Genomic DNA, 26,611 nt, shown 5'->3' on the forward strand with positions numbered 1-26,611 from the left:
TATTATGTTAAGTACTACAGCAATAGAACCGGTAATTACTGTTGTTATGTATAGTTTAAAGAAGTTGCGAAGATCTTCAAGAAGAACGTGAAAACATTCTAGCAATGCGAATCATGTGAATAGCATTCGAATAAAATGTAAAATCTGAAAAGAACTAAGAACAGGACTAACTTTAGAACCTTAACAAGGGCAAAGGTTAAATTCCATCGCGTACATGCCTATCCATTCGATTGCAAAAAGGCGCATAACTACGGATGTCGGCGTGGAATATTTAAAAATGGTAACCGATGCACGCGTCGCGATAATAATTGTGACAATGTTCGTATCTCGATAAGTCATTGTATGCAGATCGAAGAACACGACTGGTATTCGCAGTTAAGTCGTAAATTGCATATTCGAAGAGTATCGTGACCGTAATGCCGTGTATGGTCGACGAATAGAACATTGAGTGACGAATGTACCGTCAATTGGACATGAATGTTGACTTTTTACGTTCACAAAATACACACGTCACAGTCGATTCTTTCCTCGAGAAAGTTACAATCGATTATTCACGGATCGGTCAAGAGCCATGATTCATCGTGGATCAGTTAGCGGCATTAGTTTCCTGATTTTTTGTACAAGAATTCTTTCGCCACTTAGTTCCATCGATTCGAATCGCCTTTAACATTTTGCACGGTTTTTTTTGGGGTAGCACACGTTTCCCGAAAACTGTTTAAAAACAATGATCACTATGTTTTTATTACCATCACCCTGAATAACTCCAGTTGAGTCTGTGTCTCATTGGATCTCTGATAAATGAACACCTGAATAAATTCTGCAAGGTTTTTTAAATATTGACCTCGCTGGCATTCGTGGATAAAAATCCTTCAACGTTCGAGCTCAAAGCAGATACAATCGTGTCTCTGCGCCATTTTTCCAACGTTCGGAGCATATCGATTTATTCTGATTCCCCGTAGCCGATCCCCTTTCAGTGCATGACGCAAATCGAGGCTGAATCTGTTCACCTTTCGTCTTTGATTCTCACTGATTCACAACGCGGGTCCGTTTCATAACGCGCACGGTGGAAAATACATTTCGAGCCAAGTATGATTTCAATGCTTTGACCCCGTTAGAATGTTTCGTCAGATTTTGCAAATAGGAACAATAACGACCGCGACCTTTCCTCCTTTTGTCGAGTTGTGAAAAAATTTCTCGCGTTCGACGAACCTCCACCGGCCACTATTATTAACACCTCGCCAGGAACACCTTGCGCGAGAAAAGTGAGCGAAAAGTTCACGCCTGCTCTGATTTGCCAGTACAGATTATCGAGAGACCGATACTTAACACTTGGACACCTGCGTCATAAGCTGAGTCCGCTTAACCCTTTGCACTCCGAATTATATTCCAATTTTGTTACCAGCAGCTCCCAACGCTTTTAAGTGTTTTATTTGAAACTTACTTTAACTAAAGAAGAAAGTAATTTAAATAAAGAAACAAACAAACAAATTCACTTAAATATCAGTTTTATTCACATTATTGTTGTATTTTGTCATTTTCATGGGTATGATATTTCTTGAAACAATTTCTAGAATACAATCCTGGTTTTCTTTCACACATTTCGCAAAAAAGTTAGTTTCTCTTTTTCCTGCAAGTAACGATCGTGTTTATCATATGTTCCAGGCCTTCCTTATTGATTTGAAGTGAGAGAATGTCGAGTGGGACTCGACAAAGGAGCTCCTGAGATAAAAACTGATGTCGAGTCACACTCGACATAGGAGTACACAGGGTTAAACCTTAGCTAAACTGATCCACTTCGTCTTTTGCACATTTTTTTAGTGGATTTGGGTCATCTTCGGGGCTGCGATTATTAAAAAGTAGTATACATGTGCGTAATAGTAATATAGGGATATTGTTCATCAAACTATCATGTTTCTTCCATTTCCTACTACTTTAGAGACACTGCATAGCTCAGTTGGGTGGGATACTCTCTACAGAATGCCTGGAAACTATTTCAGGGCTCCCACGCTCGACTAATTCACTTGCATCCAATTTATCTTTGCATACCGCAAATCCTCCAATCATCAAGTTTTGTTTAAATGTCTTAGTAGTACAATATTTCGCTCCGTAACCTAGAGAAATTACAATCCAGTTGGTGTTCAATTTCGCCAGGCTATAATAAAGACCAGTAAACGTCAAGTAAAATAAAAACGAAAGAAATGGAAAGATAAAGGACGAGTCGTTCAAGAATCTCGCCAATTTAATTCCAAGAAGACTCTTCGATGTACCTCGGGCCATGTGATCACAACCTTGTCGTGCACGAATCCGGGATTCGATCACGTTCGCCTTGCGAAGTGCGACGGGGCCCAGTCGAAACTCGGCTGTTCTTTTGGTGCGTCGGTCACGAGAGCCCGGCATGGGAAGTTAACATTCCGGCGGCGTCGCCGTGTTCTAATGTAAGGCCTTTCCAGTAGATACGGCCACGAGCGTGCCCCGTACACGGGTCCCTTTCTTATTTCTCCTATGAGCCACGCCTAGGCACTTGCCCCCTCGTGGAACCGTTTGCACACACCCTTCACCACGTACAACAACGAGAGCAAGACACGGTAACGCTTAGACAGGGAACGTAGGCGAGTCTCTTCGGCAACGATATATCGCGGCTCGATGATATCGCGCGGGTTATCAGGCAACCACGGTGTCCGAACAAAGGAAAACAGATCTTAACACTTTCACGGTGGGTGATATAGCGTTTCGTGATTTGGCGAATGTGACTTTGTAAGATTGGCGAGGAGTTTTTGTAAGCGATTCGAGGACTTTTTAACTCGAATACTTCTACGTCTTGAAGCATTTGTGTTTAACTCTGTCAACTTAAATTTGGGCGTGGAAAAAAATGCGGTTCTCGAGGATTTTTTAACTCTGATACTTGTATCGCTTGAAGCATTTGTGTTTAACTCTGTAAACTTAGACTTGGGCGTGGAAAAGATGGGGTTCTTGAGGATTTTTTAATTCTAATATTCCTATTACTTGAAGTATTTATATATAAACCTGTAAGGACTAGTAATTTTATAGTCAATTATTAGTTCTTACAGGTTTTAAAACAAACGCTTCAAGTAATAGAAATATTATAGTTAAAAAAATCAAGTAATAGGAATATTAGAGTTAACAAATATTCGAGAAGCCCATCTTTTCCCCGGCCAAGTCTAAGCTTACAAAGTTAAACACAAATATTTTATGCGATGGAAGTATCAGAGTTAAAAAATCCTCAAGTACTGTATAAAATTTGTGCTGGAGAGTACGAAGATTTACGCAGAGTATGAACGACACGCAATTTGTTAGGTTTGATTTCTTAGCCCTGGGTTGAATCGAAATTCGTACCCAAAGACTTCGACGATAACGTTTTGCAAAACCAGTGAACTGTTCGGGGCAATGTAATCACCGTATTCGTGACTCCCGCCATGAATTATCGCCACGTAACTGTTTCCTAGATATTTTCGCTACAAAGAACGCGAATACGAGAAATTGAATGACGAAACTCAACGCTTGAATATTAATGCTCATTGCCCGTGGCTCGGTGTGCATTACAATCTTCGCGAGAATGCAGAAGTATTTCTCGATATCTTCGGTACAAATAAGATCGAGGGTTTTGTACATTATTTTCGTTTATAGATTTCAGGACAGTTAGGATTGCATATGCTTCAGCAGTAAAGATAGATGTCACTTTGGGAAGGTTCTGTTGGATTTTTTAATTGTCTGTAATAATAGCATATCCAACGCCTCGCTCTGATTTCGATGCATCTGTATACATTTGTTTGTATTGGACGTATTTATTGTTGAGTTCTAGGAATTTGGATTTGTGTTCAACCCTAACAGTGCAGGACCATATCAGAAATACAATAGACTTCCTCAAAGACATTAATATATATTCTAAGATTTAAAAAATCGCAAATAGTTCTGTCGCTAATGACCTTGTTGTCGATGCGACATAAAACAGACAGGGAAAAAAAAAGATCGAGGGATGTATATGGCCGAATAAAGATTGGAAACGTGGTTATCCATTCCATAAGATCACAGTGATACGGCATCGATACAACACAATATTTTCAGACTTTTCAAGTGGCTACTCTGATAATCGCTGACTCATTTATAATGGTGACTAATGAGAACCTACAACGCTCCTATCCAACATTTTTCAGTCAATATTTTCTCTTTTTACGGCAACGCTGGTATTATTGCGTGTTATTCGAGTAAGCTGCAATTTTTTCGGTTCACCAATATGGAAAGCAGCCACAAATGCCTAGCTGTGAATAGGCAAATTCCGCGAATACGGAATGCGCAAATACGGAGACGTTGGAACAATTAAGGATACATTCACTAATAATCGTTCTTGTCTCTCCCCGTTTCGTATCGCCTCGCAACGAATGACGTATATCCGACATACCGGTTCGTTGCTTTTCTCACGTGGAACAGAATTCGTATAAACTCAATTATTTATGACTGAAACAAGAATCGTTTTACTTTTACGAGATATGTGCTTTCGATATATCGTCAGATGACTGGCGTTTAACGTGAAATATCGGCTGGAGATTACTCTAGGAAGTAAAACGTCATGCGTCGAGGTTCAACGCAAGGACTTGTAGAAATAGGTTTCAAAAGTGTAGAAAATTTACCCGTGATTTGTTTTATTCCTTATTTTCTTCGATGTCTTCGTTGGACTATTTAGTAAAGGTAGACAGGTAAAATGAACATATTAGATCTAGTGCATGTGAAGATGGGAGTACTATGTCACTCAAAAAAATTTAATGGTGCACCAATTTACTCAAGCTTACATCTAATATTATACAACCCTCTATGGGCAGAATTTTGTTTCTGCAGACAACTTGCAAGGCATTTACTTAAATATTTTAGGTTTATGGTGCTGCCAACCGTTATCGATATTGTTATTGGTTATCAGAAACATTATATAATTAAGACGTATTCGTCAACTTGTGAAAAAGAACTCGAATTATTTAGTAAAATGTCGATGTATTAGCACGTGACCTAAAAGTTATACGGGTCTATATAGGGTTAAAAAATAAACTCACGATCTCGTAATTGATTCTCACGAACTGTGGACAACAATATGATAAACATTGAATTAAACATTCTCTGGGTGACAGCAAATGATATAACGGTTCGAGCACGGACATCAGCGCGCTAAGCACAATGACGGAAAATGCCGAAAAGAATGGGACACCTCAAGAAATCACTGGCGAAAGCGGCGGATGTACCTGGCAATATGCAACGACGAGCAATGACACTTTCGCTGGGTAACTCGTCTCCCAACAGAAGGTCATTGTACGTGTAAGAATACAGACAAAAGCGCCGACAGGAATTCATAATGAGGAGCGGAACAAGAGCGGCCGCGTTTAAGTCGAATTTCTAATTCCGCGAGCGAAAGGGAAAATCGGTCGCAGGAAAGTTCCGACAACAATGTCGATGAATCGCAAGCAGCGTTCTCCCGAACTGAGCACAATGACGGTGTCTTCGTGTCTTTTTAGTGCACAAGGAGGATGATTAAATCTCTGGAAGATTTATAGGTAAAACTCATTTTATTCGAAAGGTCGAACGGAGCTTCCGTTGCATGAAATGGAATTATAACAGGATTAGCATTATCAGTACCAATTGGAAGACCCGAACCCATGTGTAATCGATTATGCAAGGTACGAATAAAGTCAAGAAAGGCTGGTATAAAAATTGATGATGTAATTCATGCTTGCAGTTCAGTATTTCTGAATTTCAGTAATTTCCAAAATAAGTTGTAGAAAAAATAATTTCATTGAATGAAAGAGGTAATAAAAACCGAAAATATACTTACATAGTATACGTGTACATATAAAAATTTAGTAGTTTATTCCAAAGAGAACGTCGCTACTATGTTCTTGTTAGTCAGTGCAGCGTAAAATTAGGTTGACAATGTTTATTTAATCTACACTACCAGGAATCAAGAATGCAAAGAACTAACGCATTCGCTCAGATGAAACGAAATGCACATGTTAAGGCAATAAATTAAGCTCTTCAAACGATGCCAGTCTTGCATTAATAAGAATGACCGACATTTTGAATTGTAATTTAATAGTAAGTGATTAATAGACGTCACAGTGCTAGCTTTCAACTATCTCTAGTAGCAAATACGGTCACCTAAACGAATTAGATCGTTGACCCACTTTTACCCTATACTGTAACGGCAATAGGAGCAATTCCGACTGCATCCTTCATTATTCATATCTTCATTATAGCTTCTCTATCAAGAATTTATGTGTCTAGCTTTGCGTATCATTCGTTTCTTATTTTTACGCACAGAAAATACTGACATAGTTCGGTTGGAAAATCTTGGAACACCCTGTGCGAAGACAAGTATAAAAATAAAACTTGTGTTCATCCGTTCCATCTGATTTTTCGTTGTTTTGCAGATAGAACGTTCCGACATGCCTGTAACCTGCTCCAATCTGTTTCACGCTCGCTGCTTTACATAAGAATCCGTAAGAATTTGCATTAACACGTTCCGAGAAATACTATAAAGCTATTTTCGTAAATTCTTGTTTACGTGTAACCCGTTTTGTCGCTTTTCACATCAAAGATACATTCTTCAATTTCCGTTTTTACATCTCCATTCGGTTGTTCGTCGCGAACTTGGAGAGATTTATTTACCACCACCAGCGACATTCCACCAGTCGCATAAAAATCTTCGGTCGCAATTTATGCGTTTAACCGTTCGAGTGCTATGGACGCGTCCAGAGAAAGTTATCGTGGACTATAAACGCGTATGTGCGTTTGTCAAACTTTTCCATATTTTGTTGTTGTGTTTATTAAGTTGGAATATTTAGAGTATTAATTTTCAAGTTAAGATACGTTTTACAATCTTCTGTTCTTAACAACCACAAGAGCTTAGGCCAAGAGTATTCAGCACAAGGATTGAAAAAAAAGAGCTATCATGCAGTCGACGAACAGTTCAATTGTTAACGACTCGATTAGAACCAAGTCAAATGGATTGGTTCTAATTGCGGTCTAACTGGGTTCTAACTTGCGGTTCTATTTATCGTTCAACTACCGACGATCATCTCGACAGACTTGTACACTTGCGCAAGTACCGTTCGAGTGATTTTGCGTTCAACAATTTGAAGGAAAACTTTGGCCTGATTAGCCTGAAAACATATACTTGAACATGGTTTCCGTGTATTCCAACAACGTAACGAAATTTTATTTCGATTTCACTCTCATGTTCGTGAGTAAAATGCATTTATGAAAGCACTTCGCGTTTCGAAGTATAAAGTGATTAGGATATGCATTATTTAGGAATAATACTGTATATTTTGATACTTTCTGTGGCGAGGGAAACTGAACATCACTGAATTTACCATACTATGCACACACCCTACTATGCCAGCATTGAACTCACCGAAACGAGAAAAAGTAACAACAGAGGTTACTGCTTTGATACTAAAATAATCAACTGTTTGATAAAAAAAAAAAAAACTCCAAACAAGAAAATTAAAGTAATATAGAAATTTCTAATCTACTAACAAGTGTATTGAAATATTTAATACCTGTGAGTAAAAAATAAGAGAAATAACTAAACCAGAGTCAGAGAATGCAACGATTTTTATTCTCGTTAGCTTTGCGCTCAACGACACAGGCGCACATGTTCTCAGAAAAGGGAAATGTAGTTTCTTTCCAAATTTCTACGTCCCAGATTGCCCACAGAAAGTAAAGTCAGGTCGAGGTATGGTTAAAGGCCGTGACATCGCACGGTCGTAAAGAACTTCCTCGCCGTGATCTTGAAATTAATCAGCTCGGCACGGTTCCCAAGATAGGCCCGATAACGCGAGAAACTGCAGTTTCGCTTTTGCACAAAATTGCGGGAAAACACGCTTTTGTGACGGCGAGAATCTTAGCGACAATAGCCACGTGTGAGCGTGGGGAAAAAATATCCAAACATCGCTGAGGTAGTGATGGAATTGATACTGAATCAATGCTATCCATAACAACCATTGGATTGCAATCTGGTGTTGAACACTGTCAATAAAAGTCAATGATAAAAAAAAAAACCAGCCGAGTTCCATGTATTTAAAATTCTGATTAAATTTATATTATTTTTTTGAAATCCTTTGGTATTTTTATAGAAAAAGAACTGCTTTGGAAACTGTTCTTCTGGATTTAGATGGCTTTCGATACCTCGTATGTACGTTGGTATTAAATTTTTTGGGTATAATTCGCACTTAATCGTATCAGAGCCATCGCTACTCGACACCTTCAATTGAGATTTCAACGTCGTGAACTTGTAACTTACACACGGTTCCTTCTCAAAATTATTGTTGAAGCGATAGCCTGTAGCGCGAGGTTATTGTTCTTAAATACGAAGGTTGCCTTAACGAGAGAATTGTAAGGCTAACGAAGGTGGTTGTTCCTTTCCCATGGAATCATAATCGCGAAAATTTGTTCAGTTTTCCCTTCGGTTACTCAAACGAAAGAAAGAAAATCAGGAAGTGGCTGTATTAGTTTCCCGTAGAAAATTAGTTCCCATTTTTCACAGCGCGGCGGGTACACATCCGCATGGGTGGCCAATTAAGCGTAGTTAAGAAAGTCTGATATCGATCTTTACTGTGTCGAATAGCCGTTGGCTTGTGAGTAACATTTATTACTACATATTTCGTGACTCGATTTTGATACAGTAAACTAATAAGTGATTATGTGGTAGAGGAATGATAACGGTTCCTACTTCCGTCTCATTTCATTACGGATTAATTAATGTCCAATATATTGTATTGCTTCATTCATCACAACTATAACCCTCTACGGGTCAAATTATTGTTTCTGCAAAATAAGACAAAATTTCCTCTAGAACATAAATTTAAAAATTGATAGTTCTTCTTAGACGCCACGAATGACTATCATTTTATAAACGATACATATTAGACCGAATGTTATCAGATTAAATGTTAATAAAACTCTCATTAGGTGACTCGATCGTACTTTCTCGTTCCTACTCGGTCAGGAGCTAACCGCTTTTCGATTTAACTACTTAAGTGCTATCTCGTTTGTCATAATTATTCATGAGGTTTCTCGAAAGACAGTTCGTCGTTCTCGGCATTTGGCTACGTCCGAAAAATAAAAAGAAAAATTTCGAAACTATTTCGCCTGGCATTGCATGGCGCCTAAAGATCGGTAGCATTCGAAGGTCGTGGTCATCGTCGACCTTGAGGAAGGCAACGATGGGAATCTCTTCCGATGACTCACCCACTAGACAGCAATTCGAAATAAACACGCGTCTTCACCTGTGGTCAGTGATGGGAATGATACTGAATCGGTACTATGGATTCCACGTGAACTATGATAATCATGGTGCAACGGTGCACGTGCACGATTCAAACGTAATCTAAAAGAATTAAGAAATCCACAAAACTAAGGTAGGTAGAAGTCGCAAGTTACATCTTTGAAATTGTTACATACATTTGTATGAAAAAAAAAATACATATATAACTTGAGGGGAAAGTTTTTGAAATTTTTTGTATAGTACGATATTCTGCTGTATTATAATACTGTGTTGCGATATGAAGTATTACGTTCTATCTTGATGCATTATGCTATTAGACAATGTATTATACTGTATGACGCTGAAATATTTTGTATTTTTGCGGTATTATGCTTTATGATGCTGGAATATACTGTATTTCGCAGTATTATGCCTTATTTTGCTGGTACCTTTTATATTATACTGTGTTACGATTGGAATGTACACGACAACGCAAATGTTGAAAAGAATACTCTTAAATAGTCACTCGAGTGCTACTGCATCGAATTGTTCGAGAATTATTCATAACTGGCAGTACGATTCCATCGCTACTAGTGATTATAGTGGACAAGGATCGATCTTTCCACGGAAATCAAAAGAACTGTTTCCCAGGACCATCCACAGCCGCTGACTCAGGGCGTTCCTGGAAAAAACGTGAATGAACGATCGAGCCTTAAAAATAATACAGTCTCATCGTTGCAGCGCTAGTTCAGGACATGCGTCACGGCGACGAACCGTCAGAACGTCCGACGGTGGCGTCAGAGACCGAGAATAGGGTGACTCTGATGTAGAGATCCATGTGAATAAGTGGATCGAGATAGAACTCCAATTCAAGCATCAGATTCACGAAGCAATTAGATTTCATTCATTGCTTATGCAATAAAATAATCATCTGTGTTCACGACACCTTCAATTTTATCGTGCTAATCAAAATTTTATTTATTGCCGGGATGAGTCGGAATTCCAAGGGTCGCGAATGAAACGCTTGATGGATAACAGCATGGTTTTATAAATTTATTTCCTTTGTCACACGCCGTTCTTTTGCACTTGGGAACCAAGAAAAGATTCAGTTCGATAATGCGACTCGCGAAAACGTGTGCTAACTTGCCAGAGAATTGTCTTTTATTTTAGCAATCCGAATAACGAGTGTCTCCGAGTGATGAGATTAAGCGTACATCGACTTAAAAGAGTAGTCTCCTCGCTGCACGTCCATAGTAGTCGATATCGGTTGTCGAAAGAAGAAATCTAGAGGACGAATCGCCAGAAGCTACCGGATGCGGTTCATTCGTTCAAATATGGTAGGACGATAAGGCGGAGATCGTTAATGATGCATCGACATCCGCGAATAGAGCTGAGCTGAATCGAGAAAATATTCGACCGACTGGCTCCTATTTTGGCTGGACGTGCAGGATGATATACGAGACGCTCAAGAGTTCTGGAAGATGTAGTCGATAAATTACGTAAAATAAGTCAGGTGGAGTGCGTTGTTTCACAATTGCCAGCGACTTGATAAAATTAACAGATTTAAGAAGATTAGCTACTGAGTAGTCACTTTGAAGAACGTTAGGTCGCGGCTAATGCTTCCACTCGAGTGCTCTGAAGTCAGAACCTGGTGAATTACGGTTGCGTCTAATGGCAAGGTAACTTTTGCCTTATCAATGATACAAAAATGAGGGTAGAAGAAGGTCTAGCCGCGTGACGTCTTGGTCTTTAGTATCTTTAGTACTGGTATACTTTTTGAAATTCCCCGTAATTTTTCATTTGGAGATACGTAGAAACGTTGAAGTTACCTTGCAATGGTAGAACACGAAGGACACTTCCCATAAAAATAAAGACAATATATTCAGGTCGCCTGTTTCAAGCGCCTCGCCCTGTGCAATGACGCATAAAGTATTAAAAATACGCCAAGTGTTTCGAGAGATTCCAAACTAGCGCGATAAAACTGGAACAGGACTTGACGGATAAATTTTCATTCTTCGCAGAGCAGAATTATTGTCCGGCGTAAACATAACGATGGTTACCAACGATGACGAAAAAAATTTCGTGAACGCAGACACGACAAGTGGGCCAAACTTCCGCGCACGTTCGTGTTTATTGCACGCGACCAGCATTGCAAAATATTTTTGCGCGGAGAAGTTCGTCTAGTCATTGCACGCTAAAAATTTGAAATCTATCGACGCAGTCAGAAATCTGTGTTTCATTACACTTTATCAGTGTATGCAAATCAATCTTTGAGGATGTTCAGTGGCCGGGGAAAATCAATTTTCCTTGCAGCCTCAAAGGTGGCAGAGATCGGAACGAAACCAAGAATAAAGAGTACCAATGCGTGAATTTTTCAGGTCTCAGTCATTGCCAACCACCTTGTTATATTTAATAATACACATTATACTCAACACCATCGGAGTCGTTCGCTACCTCGATCCATCACCGACCCACCCAACGCTCGCTAAAAATATCTCCCAAGGTATAAAAATGGGTAAAGGATGTGCATTCATTTTCGCGGTGTCAGGAACGTGTCGATACGCCAACGTCTCATTCTCGCCACGATCAGACTGTGGAGAAACCAAGGAAAAAATATCTTCGAACAGGCGACAATTATTAACTCCAATCAGCGATCGCGTCAATTAACATGCAGCCTGCTTGACTCGCGTTCGCGCGAGGTGATTCTTGAGTGGCGGGATTGTGTACGGAAGCGACGTTTCTGTTTCCGTGCTCATTACTGCGTTTCGAGCTGGCCACGCTGACACGATAAGCTGTCAACCGCCTAATAAGCCTACGAGCTGGACGGCGTTCAACGATTTTATGGTTCTGAATTCGATTGAGACATTCAGCGACGCTGTACCAAACACGTGCGCTACTAACTAGGTACGTGAAATTTTACGTCAGTGGTTCTTAACCCTTCGAATGGCACCGGGAATTTTTAAACATATCTGAGAAATACCAGACAATTTTAAGCAAAGATGCATGATTGTAAACAAAAATGTATATTTCGTTGACGTTTAACGGTATTTGAATAAAATTTGAAATAAAATTGAAGTGTACAAACAATTCTGTATGCATTAGATATTGACGTTATTTTGGTAAAGCAACATTGATTTTTTAATGAGTTATAGCACTTACAGCCTCGAGCGGCGATATATGGCCCTTTTTGCAAGTGTATGAAGGAACGATATATCGCTCTTTGGCACTCAAATGGTTAATCTTTTTAACCGACTAAACCCTGAATTTTTTTTATTTTCCTTTTGAAAAAAACACTATTCAACATATTCAATTCTAGGTCTTGAATCATCTAGTGTTAGAAGTCCTCAAATGAGTGAAAAATATAGTAATTCCTCGGATGTGTTGCCAAACATCTGCAAAACAGAGTTAGTCTTCGTCACAGCACGTGTCGTCATTCAGTGGTTAAGAATCACTGGTTCACGTAAATGGAGCGAAGTAAAAAGGGAATGTGTCAAGCGTGGAGCGAGGTAACGAGATTATTTCCAACAAGTCGCGAATAAAAATCTTTTTTTCACCAGAAGCGACGGACGAGGTGTAGGTACGTCGCGATCGTGCGACACGCGAGCAACGAAGACCTGTTGCGAATACCTTTTTCATACAGTCACCGTTGCCCGGTAAGAAGCAGGTTTTTCCACGTCCGTTTCCGTCCAGGTGTTACATCAGTTCCATTCCCCCTCAAAATAACTGGAAGCGCGTGTATTTGCACTGAATTGCATCATTTTAACGGCTGTAAACATCAACTAGCGACTAATCTTCTCAATTGCTTAAAATTGGTACTTTCGTCACGTTAGTTCTTTTAAAACCAATTTGATAAAGATTTTGGCCGTAATTCTTAAAACAAAGTGGTTCTGCCACGCCTATTTCTCGGAGCGAAATTAAAGACTCAATCTTCAACCTGACCGGGAGTGCCAGAAACCATATAAGTACGCAAACGTTAAATCAAATTATCTCGAACGGCATACTACTGACTTTCACGGGCCAGTTTGTTTCATTTGGCGGTTGCGGTCGTTTTCCGAACATTAGGCTTAATTAGAAAGAGATCGTATCTAGTTCACGCACTACCACTGACAGAAACGTAAACTTACGGTCAGAAACAGAAATGTCCCTCTTTGAGATACTTTAATACTTATTTGTTAACTGTAAGGAAACATGATAAATACCTGAGACGAGGAATGCTTATGGGATGTAGCTATAGATTCGTGACTTACCTGAAACAGAAAAGAAAAATCTTGTTAGCGACAAAGAAGAAATCGACAGAGGATGCATCGGTTACATTACTCACTGTCAATCACTCTGACAGTCTCTGACCATTCAAAAGTAGTATATGAGTCGTTCACTGCGCAAATCGATTAACTCTATTTATTGAAAATTCTTAAATTTAAGTGTCAAAGCACTTGGTATAGACAACTTTTTATATTTATAATAACTTTCCTGAATAATAAAGATTAACACCATTAAATGACAAAATGTCTTTGGCCATTGAATAATAAATAATTGATTTCAGAGGTCTTTTTGATCGCATTTCTCAGCTTTATGTTTTATGAAGTTAATCGATTTGTGGAATGAACGGCTCATATTTCTAAGATATGCAATTATTTGGAGACAGATGCAGGAGTTTCATTCGTCGCTGCATCCACCAAAATATACACGTGTAATTCTCTTCAAAAAGATGTTTAGATCAGCTCGAACGAAAGAATGAAGATAACTCTGACAAAAATGCATCTCAACAAGGATGCAACTGCCAACGTTTCCGACTGCGTAAGGTGCGCGTAGGAGTATTCGAGGGAGGCCGGTTAATTACTTTTCCCGCGGTTCGCGAGACCAATTCGTGGCAGTCGAGGGGGAGGGACAGCCGCTCGGATCGGATGCAAAAAGGAAGGGTGAAAGAGGCGTGCAAAGCGGAACAACGTGATCGTCTGGCTCGGCAGTCGTAGGTGAGCGTCGCGACACACACGAGCGTGGTCCCTTCGCGCTAGTAACACGCGGTCTGGAGTCGTTCACGCGCCGTGTTCGGTCCACAACGGTTCGAATAAGCCTCGCTAACTGGCCGCCGTGTGTCAGAGAGTGGGACACTGGCGCAGGGCCAGTAGGATCCACCGATATAAAGATCTGCGGTCACGCGGCAACTCGTTTGTTCATCGTCCCAAGTGCAGCGAGTGGACAGCCCCCGCAAACTGGTTCCGTGCGCGTTATGGCCTCGTCTCCGTGAAACGAAGCTGTCAGACCTCGACTCGAGCTTCCCAAACGAATCTGTGATTTTCTTTCACGTGTTCTTCGCAGAAAGGCAAAATTTTATTCGATCAGACAACGAAGAAAACGTATAGCAATTCTTATTTTTACTTAATCCATTCTTTCTATGATCTTAGACTGAATCTTTTGCACTCGAACTTTCTTGGCTGCAAATCTAACTCTGAATTATAAAAGTGCAGTGTATTGCTTGCCACAGAGGCATGATCAGTGCCTGTGAAGAGTATTTCGAGTGCAAAGAGTTAAAATCGTCTTTTCTATTTCCTTTTATGACTCTACCTTTCTTCGAATAAGAATTTTGCCCTCCTCTGCTAGCGAAGAAACGGAATCGAGAATCCCCCGGTGGAAAATCCCGCGAGTCCCCGTTTTCATTCACGCAATCGTTCAGTGGCAATCGTGGAAGAGTGATATCCGCGGGGACGAGTTTATCACTGGCTGGTTCCGTGACAGAACGTGTGACATCGTGATCTATCGAGAGTATCGGACGTAGTATCGTTTTCCAAGTAAGAAGAGAATCGTCAGGAATCCACGATAAAAGGCTCGCATCTAACGGGAAAGTACGTACGTCCGTTTCCTGGTATTTAGATCTTCATGTTCGATTTACGCTTTTCACCTGCGCGCACGGGCGTCCGTGGAAATTTATATAACGGGCTCTCCGTGAATCATCGTAGCGGTTCTCGCGTGTCCAACGAGATTTACCGTGGCGGAGTGTTAAAAGATCGCGAGTCCTTGCGCTTTCCGGCATGAATATTTATCGAGGATCATTTTTTTTTCGATACGTGTAATTACTTTCAAGCGCGGGAGAAAAAAAAAGTCGCGGCTCGAATGCAATTGGACGTAATGATAGGAGGAGAACCGGATCGAAGGACTCGAATAATGAATGATCAATGAACTTAGCGATACTATTCCGTCCGCCACGGGGCTTTCACAAATCGACGATGCGAAGTATTCCCGGTGCAACTCGTAGCATTTAGATAAGAAATGTGTCGACTTGATGGACGGATAAGCTGAATTTTCACCGCGACTCTTCTCGATCATTTTTTTTTTTTTTTTTATGAAATCGTTTGGGAAATGGTGATCAGTTTATAGCGAGGTTTCTAGTGTGCTAACTGTGTGTGCGTGCTGGGGATATTCGTTTAAGATTTTTTATCTTTGCACTGAACATGTCAAGAGATAGAAAGTAACCTGATCGAAATAGTTTCTGATTCTTTATCATTCATCCTAGGATGACTTCTGTTGAATTTTACTTCGCTGTTTAAGAAACTGTTTGGTCTGTGTGTGAAACCAATAAAATTCGTGCGCGGTTAATTGGTTAGTCACCCAGAGCAAGACTGCACCATCGAGATTAAACTTTCTCCTCGAGAGATAAAAATTCTCAAAAATGAAATGAAAGTTCCAAACAAGACTTTTCGGTCTTGTTTGGAACTTTCTCAGGACAACTTAGTTCCGTTGAACGATAATTATAAAATTCTGTATACAACAAGAAGTGTTGATTACTCTGAAGAAAGCAACAGCTTAATCGTGTAGCAAGGCCCACATTGAAAAGTCTGAGTGATAAGGCTGCAACGAAACCACGTGATGGTTAGAGAGTATTCGATAGGTCCAGACCTCAGACTTTCTCCAAACCTTGCGATATTTCTATTCGTATGATTCTACGCTGTTTTCATTTCACCCAACATTTTCTCCGCGATTTGAAAACATTCTACTGTTTGTTCTACACCTAGGAATACCTCTGACACCTAATGTTTTTTCTTCAAACTCCCAGTGTCCTACCTCTCATACTTCTCTTCCCTACAAAGCTTCTTGTACTCAGCCGTTTTTCGTTTCATATTTTCAAATTAGACTCACGTTTAGGGTTAGTTCGAAGAACAACCATTCACCGATCCCCCTCGCTTCACTTTCTCTGCGCATGTACTCGAATCTGCACACGTTTCTCCCTCGTTACGCTAAACGGAGTCGTTAAATAAATCAAAAAATAAAATTGAATCCCGGCAGAACGCTTCCGAGAAACGTTGCCTGTCACCGACGGGATGTAGATTATTATTGTTCATAAATAGAGGGAAGATTATATTGAGCACAGGGGAAACGTTTCCCGCGTCCCCAACGCGGAAACAACTTCCATCGGTTCGTCGTGAAAATCTACGTAGCCGCACTGGAAACAGAGAAACGCAGCTCGCGGTGCTGTCAATGTTCTACGCGTTCCCTGTACGGTCGTCGGCTGTTAATAGCATCCGGTCAGTTCACGAAAGTTAAGATTTCCGGCAGATCGCTGCAACCCGCGCAGAAACTCGTCTATGCGTTCGTTTAATTACAGATTTGTCATTAATGCAACGGGGACCGTTGTGCTTCCTATTCGACGTTTAAGCACTTTCACTTTGACATAACTGTGTCGATGAGAAGCATCACAAAAAAGCACGTGGTTGCCGTTTTTGCAAAGTGTAACGGGCCACGGTGGATCTAGCGCCAACGCGAGATACACTTCCGATTACGAGCTCTTAATGGACAGAAAGTTGTTTCATGGAGATTGAACGACCCGCGTGCAACGCTTCTTGCGAAGTTTGGGTGTTTATAAGAAGATAAATGTTGCGCTATTTGTAACAGATACGGTGCACTAGTGGACTTTGGATTGTTAATTGGACAGAGTGATCTTTGCTTTAATTCGAGTGCTGGAAGTATCTACATGTCTATGATATTTTACATAATCAAGTTTCAATCAAGATTTTACTTACAAATTTTTTAAATACATCTCTCAACGTCATTGTACCTTTCTTACTAGTTAACACTCATTCACTGTCAACTACAAGATATCTCGTGGTAGAGGAACACTGTCGGTCAAAAGTATGTAGACATACACGTTGAACGCCAGACTGAAACTCGTGACAATTTCTACGAGGTTCAAATTTTGTCTAGAGACAATGGAAAAGTAAGAATCTTATACAGATTTATTTTTATTAAATGACTTCCTCTAGTTTCTTAATGAAATGTCCTCTCAACCACTTCTGAGTCACACGTGTTAATTTTGATAACTATCTGACAAAGTCATGAGATCATTCGTGGGTTTAATAAAATATTCATGACAATAAAAATGATATTATACAAATAATAACTTAGACGTTACGGTTATAACATATTAATTATATATCTTGGCACCCAGGACAAGATGCTTTAAATTTACCTGGCAGTGAATGGGTTAAGGTTCAAAAATGCCCGTTTTCGTCTTGAGATTTATCAGTTAGTATGCGCACGTGTTATTGTTGCACATCCTGATTCCTTTGTCCCGATGCTTAACGTTTAACAACTCGTTGGAGCACTTCTCCGCGTGCAGATAAATGACAATTACCTGCACGTGTCTGCTCGGTACATTCAAAATACAGGCGGAATTCCAAAACCATCACAGAAGCAAACCGAAGACAACAGAGAAACTTGATAAAAAAAATTCATACAAACGTACGTCCGGTTTCACTCTGCATGCGAATTACCAATTCTGTGCCATAGTGACCAGTGGGAAGTTCTTTTATCATTTTTGTATGCTGAGTTCACCACGTGAAGTTGTGATCAAATTTCATAAAACTCTTTGTGCAAACTCAATCATTCTGAATAAAACATTTTCCTGCTACTTACTCGCTAAAATAGCAGACACTTCTTCCGTGGAGAAACACGTGTAACCATTGCGAACAATTGCATGAACCTTTTATATTACTCTGGGAAATTAATAGTGATCTCATTTCAATCACCGTAATACTTTAATCGAGTGTTCGAATACAGAGAAACTCGACGAGCCGTTCCAACCCGATTCTTAATTTTAAACTTAGTGGCAGCGATGCGTGTCACTAAACGTAAGTGATCGATCGTTACTTTCTGTATCTCGCGGATGAAACGTATCGGCAAATCAAACGCATCGTCGAGCGATTAAATTGGAATTGTAACAAACGACTGTGCTCGTTTCACGATTATTCTTGCTGTGAACTTTCGAGCTCGTTGAGCAACGCGTCCTTGCTTCTAAGATCGGTGCGTGATACAAAGACGAGGTAAATCGCGATCTAGAAATCTAATTTTCATCGAGGATCCCTCCTACCATCTCGTTGAAGATGTAAACGTGAGGTGTAAACTTGGAAAGGAGAACGAAAATATCTATTCATTCTTTTTGTAATTAATTCTTATTTCTAACGTTTTGCTTAGAAAATTTGTTTTCAAATACGAATTTTTCGGATTTCTGAGGTACGTGATTCGGCTGCGCAAAGACAGGATCGCGTTGATCGGAGCACCGGAACCGCAACCACTTATCAACTTACGCAATTTGCTCTTTATGTTGAACGACGGAGGGAAAAAGAGTCATAACCGCACAGAGAAAGTGGCACGTCTAGCAATATAAATCGTAGCTTGTAACTCTAAACGGCTTATCAACGAGAACAGGGTCGAACATGTTTCCCAACGTGGAATTTGAAATCGGAGCACTACGAGGGTGCTGGAACCAGCACGTCGGGATGATTGTTTTTTAAGAAATTCAGCTATGATTTACTTTGGAGCTATGACACTCGGATTGGAATCTTAACACGTTCGCGACCGACAGATATTTTACGTTTTTAATATCGAGTACTGACGAAAATAATAACATTCTGGAGCTGGACATCGTAAATTTGTATTGTTAGAGCGAAGGTAAAAGTTACAAAATATGTTTCGAAATATCAATGTTGTAAGTATGTAGCGTCTAAAATAAAAAGGATTTTCATAATTCTCTCATAACCAGGAATAGAATTTGAAGTGACGTGAATTCACGTCAACGGTCGCAAATGTGTTAACTTAATAAAATTGCAATCTGGAGTTGTAAGATTTTTGATAACATTGATGACATGGAAACGGATGTTTATAAAGTAGAACACATTTTCTGGGCGACGATAAAAACGTCTAACATGAAAATCAAGCTACAAATTACTGGTCAACCACCAGCGTATGTAGCTAATAAATTCTTATTACGACCCAGAGTACAGGGGACGAAGCAAGAGTAAACGAGAAGAAAAAATGTAAAGCATAGACCTTGGAGCACAACCTTCGTCTCGCTCAGCTTTCCCTCTATCATCCAGCGCAGTGGTCCTTAATTGCATCTATCAGGACGCGCGATATACAACAACCTCAGCAGGGTCGATTCCACCGTGGGAATGCGAGCGAGTATGAAAAACGTAGTGTCGACTGTGGAACGTGGTGAACGACTAAAAAAAAAATTGAATCAGCGGGAAATCGAATGTGCGCGTCAAGAGACAGCAATCCAGCTGTGATTCATCCACTGCGGACCTGTTTAATCCGTCAAACGATAAACAGTGCAGTCTTGAACAGGAAAGTGCTATTACAGAAGGAATTCTGGTCTATCGCACGTGAAAAATCGACTTTCTTGTTGCATTTTCTAATAGCTTGGGATCTTAAAGGGATGTGGGTTGAAAGAATTAAAATTAGGAAATCTACAAGAATTTTTTTCAAACGGTAAAAGTGCATAAATATGTATGGATCGAGGCTTTAAAAATATGTTTTGCCAGACAGGTATCAAGTACGCGCATTGAAACTGGCAAAAATAAACAATTTTATTTATTGATTTGGTGATTTTATTACCATAATGAGACAAAATGAAAGAAATATACGAATTCGAGAACACTAGTGAACTGGGAAGATTTATCTTGGTTGATATTTATGTTCGATAATCGGAATTTTTTATGAAGGCTATTCCACTATTGAGCAAAATTTTGTGACACATTAACCGATGATTGATAGCACTGCTATCACGAAAACGCATTTCATAAGCGAAAAGAAGAGTTTCTCTTATATCGTGGACATCACTCGGGGTCATCTTTATAGTTTCGCGTACCTTGTAAATTGAGCAAGTAAGGTGAAAGGGCGAGGTTCAAATGAATTGCTGTTTTGCAAGCTAACCCCAGATTTAAATCTTTATTAGGTACAAAAACGAGGTAAAATTAAATTAAGCGACTGGATATATTTTTTCTTTGAAGATTAAACTCGTAATATTTTGCAACCAAAGTTTCGATCATACCGCGTGGCACTGACTTTCGTCTCACGAAATTCCAAAATGGCTCCAGAGAAGAATACCTCTTCATCAACAGTCGAGATGACGACTCCTTCGTCGGTTGCAACAAGTACAATTTCAAGGATCGTTAGGAATGGTTAAGAAACCGATTCAGTAGACCGTAGAGAGTCCTTGGTGTAAACAAGGTATATTAAATGTTAATAATCGCTGTAGGAGCGGCTAATCGCCGGCTAATTGGAAGATGGCGGTTAATTGGATGAAACTAGAGGCCTAGAGATCGATTTCTGCCTAACATGGACATTTCAATCGGGACGTCTATTTCAGGTGTCGCGACGTAAGGTCGCCCTACGAATCCGTTCTTTCTTAAAATAAATGGTCGACTTCGATCTATACTAGAGGTTCGTACGCTTTCGAGTGCAGGCAAACGTGTGAACGGACAGGAACGAAAAATCGTACGCAAACGTGCTGATGAAATTAGCGGGGACGTATTTATTGTACTTATTATTGTACCGTTGGATTTTCTGAGTAAAGTTCTAAGTCGAACCGAAGCTCGATGCTACTCCAAACTGCGTCATTTTCGAGCTAGAAACGTTTTCCAAATATAAAAATGTATATAAGGAATTATAAACGTAAGTGTAAACCGCTTTCTTCAGAAATGCATTAATTACAATTAAATTATTCAGCCGTACAACGTCGCCAAGAAATCATTGCGCTATGTTCTTATTCGTTGATGTAGTTTATTGGATGCAAGATTAACCAGACATTATTAAATATTGATTTCTTTGGTGTTTAGTAACTAGCAACTAGCAATTGCCCCTATACACCATTTGCCGATTACCCTGTTTAATATACAATAATTAGGACTGGCGCGCGTGGAATCAGAAAATATCACGTATAAAATGATAATGTGCGCTTAATGTATTCCGCAAGGTTTGGTTTTATAGCTTTCAAAATATTGGTGACTTCACTTGAACGAGTTTCCAATTATATCTCGAGATATTATCTCTCGATCGCATTTCGAGCCGGAGATCCGTAAAACAATTTTTTAGCCGGGGGAAACCCGCCCGTGCCCTTGCCGATGGGAACAAAATATCGTCATTTGTTTACAACAATAAATCCGTGGAAAAAATGTTGAACGACGGATGACGATGCGTTCGCAATGGAAAAAATTGGGCCGTTAACCTTGTCTGACCGGTACAGCCTTTACAAGTCGCAACAAAAACGTAAACCGGTACTGGCTGCGTGCGCCATACGACTCTGGATAACCAATGCACAATACAGATTCAACGTTTGCAATAACATTGAAATTTCGTGAACTTCTATTACGATTTGGTAGGTGGTATTCAAAGGCTTGCAAACAAAAGCCATCCATTAACCCTTTGATTGCGAAGGGTGTGTTACGCCTTCTAGAAATGGACTCAGAGAAATATTTGTATTCTTCAAATCAATTTTTTAAAAATATCAGGTTATAAGGGATGATGAGACGAAACCTTTTTACATTTACAGTTTCTTCATAGGACGCTTAGGTTCGAAAATAAAAATCGAAAAGTAAGAAGTTCGTTGAAAAAATTGAATTTCAAGAAAAAGGTCTTCTAAGTTTTCAATTTTTATCTCTGAAACTAAACGTCGTATGAATAAACTATAAATATAAAAAAGTTCCGTTTTATGATTCCGTATAAGCTAATATTTTTGTTAAATTTACACCGTTATGCCTCTCAGAATTTCCACCAAAAATCCTGGATATGGGCTTGGACCTGGGACCCATAGCATATCACTTCGAGATCATAAGTTTAACAAAAGTTACTCAATGAACTTAATCGATGTAATCAAAATTCGTTTTTCCTCGAGTGAATATTTTTGTGAATACACATGAAGTTTGTACCGCCAGTTTCTGAATACTGTGCATTTCGTTCGTTCCAATTTCCAATCGCAAGCACTCAAGTATGTTGACGGAGGTATCGGCAGCTGCATTCGAACACGTTCGTCGGAAAAAGAAGCGAGACGACGCGTCGCGTTCTTGCACGTAATACCACCGTTAAAGGAGCTGAGGTAGTCGAGAGAGGAGAATAATCCAGCAGAGTCTCGGGATGAACGAGACGAGCATATTATGCAAGCGAGAGTTGCCTTGCAGAGCAAGCCGGTCAATGCCAAGGCGTTCCACTATGGTCGCTACTACTCGTCTCTGTCAGTCTGACGCTACCGTAATCTCATCACTGATAACTTCACCTCGCGAAGTCGATGAATCTGCATCGATACGCGCGGAATCGCTGATCGTCGTGTTTGCCCGAAGGCGAATTAACGCGGCACGGTGCCAGCTAACAACGAATCCAAGAAACGACACCTTGAAGCGCTAAGGTTAACAGAATTTCAGGGTGAAACGAATAAACTTCGTAAACGATTTATACACCAATGTACCAAATTTGGAATTTGGATTTTAGACTGAGATTGGCACATTGTGACCTAAATTGACCTAAAGTGACAACTGCACGGTCACCAGACCTACCGGTCCGATATTTAATGATAAAATTGAATTTAGAGAACTCAAATTATCATTCGCTTCAATATTAATTACTTATTTTTCTAAAATTACGAGAAAATGATTCTTCTATTTATACAATCACGAATAAAGAGATAACACATTTTAACCCTCTATGGGCCTGATATTTGTTCTGCAAACAACTTGCAAAGCATTTACTTTGATACTTCAGGTTGATTGTGCTGCTAATCGTCATCGATATTGTTATTGACTATCAGAAACATTATATAATTAAGACGTATTCGTCAACTTGTGAAAAAGAACTCAAATTATTTGGTAAAATGTCGATATATCAGTATGTGACCTGAAAGTTACAGGTGCTCATAAGGGGTTAAACTTTCATTCATAAGAGCGAACATGTTATACGATTTTTCAATCCATTCGACACAATCTTGAGCCAACAATTTCTAATACTTGTGAAGGTTTGGCTTGACACAGTTTGCGCGAGCAAGGCGTGTGAACCTCTTCACGAGAGAAACAGATAACCGGCTTCATAATTTTAGACGTCGCGACAAAGATAAGCGGCAGTGGTTACAGCTTTCACCGTTTGTTACGTAAACGCGAGGCAACAAACTATACGGAACAGGGAAAATTTGAAACTAAACGAAATTTCGGATGATAAGGCCTCGTCCTTCGCTTTGAGGACACAATTCTCCAACGAATGGTGTCTTTATACTCTTATAGTGAATGTTTGGAATTGGAAAAGGGGGAATAATTGAAAATTATCCTACCAATGAAGTATTATCGAATGGCATGGGATCAATTTTAAAAAGAAAGGAAGCTAAGACAAACACCTACTCGACGAAGACCTAACATACCGGAACATTGTTTTTTTGAATGTTCTTTATTCGTTGATATACTCAGTTAACATTTAGAAGAAAAAATATTAAAATCAGGTTTGGAGCAAGAAAGAAGTCTCACCTGGAATCGAAAGGGCGAAACGCCTACCGAACTTCTAGCACACCTTAATAACGACCAACATTTTACTCGAGCAAATAAAGAAACGAGTAGGTAAATTCCATTAATTTATAATGCTTAATTCTGTCCAACGGACAACGGAGAGCAAGCTTTCTGTCATAACAGGAAGCATACCTACAAGAGTGACGCACCGAAAGTTGTTCGCAAGCATTAGCACGGCGTTAAGGAATTAATGCTGCTCAACGAGCACAACGCGAAACAAAAAGGAAAGTAGCTGAAAGCGTAAACTGAATTGGATAACGGGTGGGTACGTGAGTCTTACGTGAGGTAAACCGTCGCGTGGAGCAACGTGTTGCGCGAAAGGGGCTTAAGGCTAGAGCCGTAACGGTGCTCGGAAAGAAACTAGAACAGATTTACTTTAAAACTTTATGACTACAATATCCCAGCTGACAGTGAGTCCAAAGGTCAAACACCGAGAAAATTCGACGTGCTCTAATTTTTGGTAGAACTCTCCAAACACTTGAACACTTTAAATAGCTGCAATCATAAGGACTCGACATCAGTTTTTATCTCAGGACCTCCTTTGTCGAGTCTCACTCAACATTCTTTCGTGTCCAAATTAATAGAGAAGGCCTGGAACATATAAACACGACCATTTAGATGGAAAGTCTCATTTCATTTCCGTACTACCCGAAGGAAAACACAAGGAAACTTCGGTTAGATCCCACTTTTCACTGCAACTATACTCCAGTACTCAAACTTACGAGTAACTTTAACGTTTCAGTAAAAATGCTCCAGTCCTCCAAGGCTCCGATTATCTCTAATGTTTCACTACAATTACAAGCACTCGAAGTCTTCGGGTAGATCTAATTTACCAGTAGAACTGCCCCATTATTCAAACGCCCAATATTCAGCCGACAAATGGTCGTTGGAACGATTGGAGCAACCTCTGGACCGGCTAGCCTTTCACTGCCTCGAACACCGTGCCTAACAACTCAATGCCATTTTGTTGCACACTCGAGGCGCTTTTGACTACCTGCATTCAAGGCCGTGGCACTGTGTATGGCAGAGCCATTAAAGAAAGAAAGAACACACCACTCGGTCGTTATTTGTTGTCGGTTTAGTGACTTCAATTTTACTACCGCGACCGCTGATTCAAGTTTAAAGCGTATTTAATTTAACGCCACTCTAATGGCTCCGCGTAATGACCAATTTAGAGGGTCTTTCATAGTTCGTCGTGCCTGCTGCGCGTTTTAATTCGCGGCCATTCACTGTATCGTTTGGTTTTGATGAGACGGTTATTTTCAGCTCTCATTCCGCGTACCAGTTTCAAAGTAAACTATAAGCTCCCACGCTTTTACGATTTCGTGGTTCGATATATGTACCGAACACGTTTAAACATCAAATACTATCAAATACTATCTTATGTTAGATTAGCGTAACTCGAGTATCGAAGCATACTAGACTGAGAAATTTTCTCCGAAATTTAAATCGACGCTTTAGACAAATATCGTGTGCCATGAATTGTGTCTAACAAAAGTAACAAATGGTGATACATGACAGTGTTTAACGTCGAATGACATCTGTGTTTGCACAGAGTTGCGCATTAGCACACTCGGTACACAAGTGCAGCACTTTTGCCTGTAATATACTTTGTCTACACCAGGCGATACGGAACATAAAAAAAAAAAAAAAAAAAAAAAAAAATGATTGTCCTTACCACGACTAACTTTTTCCCCGACTTCTTTGAACAAATTGAGTTCGATCTAAAACTACGTCGGCACGACCAGAAAATCTTACTTCGAGAAACGATATTACGACAGGTCTGATCGTAACAGTACCATAATGGCACCTGGCACAAAGCGGGGACTGTTCTTCTTACATCACTCAAAATCGACGTTACGTCTCGCGGAACGCGCAAAATCGAACGTCTGACTATTTTGCAACATTTCACTTAATCTGTCCGACGCTTCATTCTTCGCTTTCAATTGATATTATCACGAAGAATCATCTATTTCCCATTTGCACTACCTAGAATAAACTATCCTCCTGCATTTTAAACGCAACTCGAACATTTTTATGCAAATCTCACTGCGCTAAATTACAGCGGAAACTTATTTCGTAATGAACGCTAGGATTAATAACACTTGAATATGATAGTATGTATAGAGGTTAATGGAGGTGTAAATTATAAAAAATTAATAATTCATGCAAACATGTCGAGGAAGTCATTCATTTATCAATGAAACGAATTGAAGCACTCGAAATGATTTACGAAAGGAGTTATTAACTTGAGAAAAATACGGAGTATAAAATGAACATAATGATGTACACTTACATGTAATACATCGATACGAAGTTAATCATAAATTGCGTTAATCGTAAGCATAAACCAGGAAATCGCGGTCGTTTAAATTCCCGCGCTGAATTACAAAAACGACCAACAGGGTCGTTGAAATCATCGGCGAGCATGCTTTAAGATTAATACGATTAAATCGATGCGGAATGCTGTCTTTGATACAGTAAAACATGTTGTCTTACACCCCTAACACAACGTGTAATCAGTCTGAGT

The 26,611-nt window shown here is 39.8% G+C and overlaps 2 protein-coding genes across 5 annotated transcripts in view; one reads left to right on the plus strand and one right to left on the minus strand.

Moving 5' to 3' along the window:
* The window catches only part of LOC128895943 (uncharacterized), a 151,656-nt gene that overhangs the window by 117,808 nt on the left and 7,237 nt on the right, over positions 1-26,611 (plus strand). The window contains exons 1-2 of one of the 3 annotated variants that reach the window (XM_054158991.1): positions 14,142-14,625; positions 14,870-15,111. The exons of 1 other annotated variant lie outside the window; for it this stretch is intronic. The gene's annotated coding sequence lies outside the window, so the exon portion shown is untranslated. Of the gene's footprint in view, positions 1-14,141; positions 15,112-26,611 lie in introns of those variants that run through there. One more of the 3 variants, XM_054158981.1, reaches the window with a different exon arrangement.
* LOC128895961 (N-alpha-acetyltransferase 15, NatA auxiliary subunit) overlaps positions 1-26,611 on the minus strand; it is a 49,442-nt gene that overhangs the window by 11,144 nt on the left and 11,687 nt on the right. The window lies entirely within an intron of this gene.

This window comes from Hylaeus anthracinus, unplaced genomic scaffold (genome assembly GCF_026225885.1).
Source record: "Hylaeus anthracinus isolate JK02 unplaced genomic scaffold, UHH_iyHylAnth1.0_haploid 0, whole genome shotgun sequence".
In the NCBI taxonomy this organism is placed as follows: Eukaryota; Metazoa; Arthropoda; class Insecta; order Hymenoptera; family Colletidae; genus Hylaeus; species Hylaeus anthracinus.